We start from the raw sequence: 5,517 nt of genomic DNA, 5'->3' as shown, positions 1-5,517 counted from the left end.
TTTTACATATATAAAATGTTATAGTAAGAAATTTCATATTGGTGCAAAGAATGCATAATCATTAGGTATCCTCTTCTATGCTGAAAGTCACACATGATTTTTCTGCTCACCTTTTTTGGCCAGCCCTTAGGCACATTTGCTCACCTAGCTGTAAAGAACAGCCATATAACCCTACCTAATGGGAAGTGGAAGGGATATGTTTTGTTGTTGTTGTTGTTGTTTGCTTGTTTGTTTGAGTGGCCCAATGCTAGGATACAATATGTTTTTGTGTTTGCTCTTTGTTTTTGGGTTTTTTTCTACACAAAGAGGGAGAACGGATATTTGGAGATAAATCAGTCTCTGACACATAAAGTCTGGCACTCTGGACTTTCCCAGTGACATGTGGACCTCACTCATTATTCATGTGAAATCCCATAACATACCGTAGTCGAAGAAGAAAGAAAAGCCAGGTAGAGAACTATTCCTTTAAGAAAGCTTAGCCCTACTTTGCTTTGCTAGCTTTATACTTCTATGGCTGATGAAAGAAAAAAAAATCAACGGAAATGTTAAGGTTTCTGTGTATTAGTCTTGTGTTGTTGAACTTCATATAGTTGTAATATAAGGTACTCCTATAAAAAAATTAAATAACCATTCTGTCCACACATTAAAAAAGCCCGGGGCTGCCTGGGTGGCTCAGTTAGTTAAGTGTCCAACTTCGGCTCAGGTCATGATCTCGCAGTTTGTGAGTTTGAGCCCCGCATGTGGCTTTGTGCTGACAACTCAAAGCCTGGAACTTGCTTCAGATTCTCTCTGTCTGTTCTTCTCCCACTTGAACTCTCTCTCTCTCTCTCTCTCTCTCTCTCTCTCTCTGTGTCAAAAGTTAACATTAAAAAAAATTTTTTTAAATCCTGTATCAAGTGCTTGAGTGATAAACTTGAAAACTAAGCTAAAATTTGATTTTGGAAAAGAAACATGCAACCTCAAAATTTTAGGGAAAAGGTAGTTCTCTTTTTAAAGTAAGTTACACAGAAGACAATTTGTGGCAAATGCATGTAAAATTGTCTACCCTACTGGACCTCCTTCAACACTGACATCCATTTTGCTAAGAAAAAGGTCCTAATGAGGTAGAGAATAATTAATCACAAACTACATTAATATGAACTAAATGTCCATACTTTCTAAAAAATTAACTGAGGAAGTGAGGAAAATATTAATGTAATATAAAATGCAAATGTGACTTCCTGTCTTTGGAAATTTAAGACATTATAGTCTGTTACAAAAGGGAAATGGGTGATGGGATTTTAAAAGCTAGAGAATAAATCGACAGCCTTGTAATTTTCTGAGGGTACTAGTCAAGCAGCAGCAATTATTTTAAAAGATTATTGTGACACGTGTGGAGTCTGGGGGTACTTAGGATTTAACTATCTGTCAATAGACAGCCCATCTGTCACATGTGAAGATGCTCTCTCCATCCAGCCTCAGCAGTGGTAATGTCTGCATTACCCAGCCCTTCTGGGCTTCCCAGCCCCACAAGGGCACGCAAACTGAGGGGCATTCAGGGGTTAGCCACAGGTGTCAACGCCCCTTGAGAGATGAAGAGAGGGTCTCCCAAATCTTGAGCGCCTGGGGGTGGGGGGCTCAGTCGGTTAAGCATCTGACTCTTGATTTCAGCTCGGGTCATGATCTCATGGCTCATGAGATTGAGCCCCGAGTTGGGTTCTGCGCTCACAGGTCTGAGCCTGCTTGGGATTCTCTCTCTGCCCCTCTTTCACTTGTGGTCTCCCCCAAACCCATTCTCTTTCTCAAAATAAATAAATAAACTTTTTTTTTTTTTTTTAAAAGAGAGGATCTCAAAACCTTATCTGTGAAAACACATTTTCTCAAGCCTGGACAACTTTTAGGTGGATTAGTCAACTGCCCAGAAACTGTAAAAACTCTTATTTTACAGATTTAGAAAAAAATGAAAGTGAGGATCATAGTTCTAGTGGTCTGAGGATACCACAAATCAAGGCATCATAGTGATACAGTATTTCCATACTTGAAGTCATAGCCTAAATTTCACTTTCAATTTTCCCCATGTGCTAGGTATGATAAATGCAATAATATTGAAAACCACAAATGCTTATTCTCCTTTTCAGATGGGAAATTAGGATCCAGTGATTTTCCAAACTGGGAAATTAGAAAATTCTGCTTTGAATCCAGATCTGTCTGACATATAGACTCATATAAATTTTTTAAATTAAAGATTTTAGATTAGAGGACACATTTGAAGACTCCTTAACAGTGAAAAGATTTAGGGGCACCTGGGTGGCTCAGTTGGTTAAACGTCCGACTTTGGTTCAGGTCATGATCTCACGGCTAGTGAGTTTGAGCCCTGCATCAGGCTCTGTGCTGACAGCTCAGAGCCTAGAGCCTGCTTCGGTTTCTGTCTGTCTGTCTGTCTGTCTGTCTGTCTGTCTCTCTGCTCCTCCCCTGCTTGTGCTCTCTTTCTCTCTCTCAAAAATAAATAAACATTAAAAAAATTAAAAAAAAACAGTGAAAAGATTTAGACCTGGGAACATGACTTAGGTCTCAATAACGACAAGATACCTTCTGAAGAGATGAAATTTTATCTCATTATATTTTCTCTAATTGATTTATTTCCACTTATATTTTATCCTCAAGAAACTAGCTCATGGTCTTATTGTTTCATAGGCTGGATCATTATCCAAGTACACATGGTTTTCTTGAAGCTAAATCCATGTGGTCTATTTATATTTTAGTGAAGAGTAGAGATTCTATATTGTGGGGGAATTTCTGAGCCCCTGGATCACAATAAATAAAAGACTACAAACTACTCTGGGATGATCCATTCAGGATCAACAAAGACATTAGCTTCTTGCACCTGAATGTAGTCATCAACCCCAGTCTTGGTTGTTACTCTTAAAAAAGACACATGGTATTTCCCTGGGACTGGGCTTCCAGACCATTTGAGGGGCTTTTAAAGTCATGAATGATACTCCTATCATAGATGAAAAAGCTGGAAGCAATCAGATTTGTATCCAAATGTAGCAGGTAAAGAACTTGAGATTATAGAAGTCTATTAACTCTGCTTGGTCACCATATTTCATGCCAGGATCATAAGGGCTTCTGAATGATTCCGGTTTTGCTTCTATGTTGGAAGAGTTTCGTGGCTTCTGCCCTGTGATGACTTTGTAACTTGAAACAAAGTAAGGTCTAAGGCTTGTAGAGATGAATACAAAATTAGCATGCTCTTAAACTCTTGGTACTTCTGAGTGCCTGGTGATGGACTCACACTTAATGATGTAGGAAAAAGCTATTCTATTTATTTTACGAATCTCCGGTATTGCCTGTGTGCAAGGGGTAGTATGGTGGAGTGGAAAAAGTATAGCATCCAGACTATGCCAATCCTGATTGGAGCCCTGGCTGTGGAATTTGGAGGCCATATGGTCTTAGGGCAGTCATGTGAACATTCCAAGACAATTTTCTAAATCACAAATTTCCCACAATAATAACAAATACATGCATAGGGCTGTTGTGAGGGTCTAAGAAAAAATCAGAAGAGGCTGCTTTATAAATTGAAAGGAATTGTTTAAAGGTGAGCCATCTCAGCACTGGGTGGCTCGGTTGGTTAAGTACTTGACTCTTGGTTTCAGGTCAGGTCATGATCTCACAATTTGTTAGTCCAAGCCTGGCATCGGGCTCTGTGCTGACAGTGCAGAGCCTGCTTGGGATTCTGTCTTTCTGCCCTCCCCCCCACCCCGCCCCCTGCTCTCTCTCTCTTTGTCTCTCTCTCTGTGTCTTCTCTCTCAAAATAAATAAACTGAAAATAAAATTAAAAAGTAAAATAAAGGCTAGCTGTCTCAAAGTCTTTTCCTAAAAGGGAGTAACAGTATAAATCCAAAAAGAAAATATATTAGTGTGTGTAATTAGTAACTTTCGTTTTTCTTTTTTGTTGTTGTTGTTTTTTTGTTTTTTGTTTTTTACAAATGATACTGGTAAAATCAAGGTTAACTAAGGGGAAATCTTGTGACAGTTTGTAGTACTAAGTGACATAGAAGGTAACTGTTGTGTACAGATTGAGGAAAGTCTACAAATATTAATTTTTGTTTATTCTCAGCATATTTAACAAGAATGAAAGTTTATAGAAATAAAAAATTCCATACATATAAATCCTCCTTCACAACTGTAAGAAGAAATTCTTGTATACTTCTTGAGGCAGTCTTGTGGGTTAATATAATGGAGTAAAAAATAATGTGATTTTGCTATCCTATAGTTAAAATTTTATTTTTGTCTATTTAGCGCTATAACACACACGAACTGATGGATTTATTGTCAGAAGGTTTGGTGTGTGTGACTGGTATTTTCTGACAAAATATGGGATACACAACATACATGTTTTCTTCAGAGGATGCTGGAACAGTAGAGGCATGCAGGGCTGCTGAGAGGAGGAGGCACACTTTGTTCCTGGCAGCTGAAATTGTTGTCTATGCAAAAGACAATGTTTCCTTCCCACTGGGAAAGAATATCCTACATATTATGGTGTCAAAATGAGGATTCTAAGAAATCTGTGTTGAAGTTCCAGAAGTTGCTATCATTGTCAAGTCCTGAAAGCTACATGCTTTTCTACTACAAAGGTCAAACTGAAGCTAATATCCAAATTCCTCAGAAAAATAGAAATGTTTATTAACAAAGAAACGTCCAGACTTGACATTTAAGAAATTTCAATGGATGAAATATGAGATGGGTCTTTGCAGCAAACTTCCTTACTTCTTATTTCTGCAACATACTCCTTTCCTCTAAAATAACAATTCCCGAGGTCTGCCATGGGCAATGATGTCACTGAGGCAGGAGTGCTGATCTGCAAAGGCTGCTGTGTGAACAAGCTCCAAGCTCGGGAGCACAGGGATGAACTGGTCTCTGCATAGTACAGTAACAAATGTGACACATAACATCAGTTTTGTTATGAAGCAGAAAATTAATAAGCCTGTCTTAATTATTAAAATGACAAATGATTACAATTCTGTTGGTAATATTTTAATGTTGCTAATGAAATTTAAAATATTTACAAATTATTACAAGGTATTTCTTGGACAATACTCAGCAGTGGAGCCAGTTAGTAGTAATACCAACAGCTGACTCATGTTGAACTCAAACTATATGCCAAACTCGGTCCTGAGTGCTTTATTGGCTTAATCTATAATTGTCATATAAAATATGTTAAGGCTTTGCAGCGCATGGTCGGCTCGGTCAAGTGGGTGTCTGACTCTTGATTTCGGCCCAGGTCGTGATCTCACGGTCCATGAGTTCAAGCCCCACATTGGGCTTTACGCTGACAGCTCAGAGCCTGGAGCATGCTTCAGATTCTCTCTCTCTCTCTCTCTCTCTCTCTCTCTCTCTCTCTCTCTCTGCCACATCCCTGCTCTCCCTCTCTCTGTCTCTCTCCCTCCCTCTCTCTCTTTCAAAACAAATAAAAACTTTAAAATAAAGATATGTTGAGGCTTTGAGAAAGTAGGCCATTTGCTTATGATTATTAAT

This window comes from Acinonyx jubatus, chromosome D2 (assembly GCF_027475565.1).
Source record: "Acinonyx jubatus isolate Ajub_Pintada_27869175 chromosome D2, VMU_Ajub_asm_v1.0, whole genome shotgun sequence".
Lineage (NCBI taxonomy): Eukaryota > Metazoa > Chordata > Mammalia > Carnivora > Felidae > Acinonyx > Acinonyx jubatus.
The sequence above is the reverse complement of the archived record's forward strand: the minus strand, read 5'-3'. Positions refer to the sequence as shown.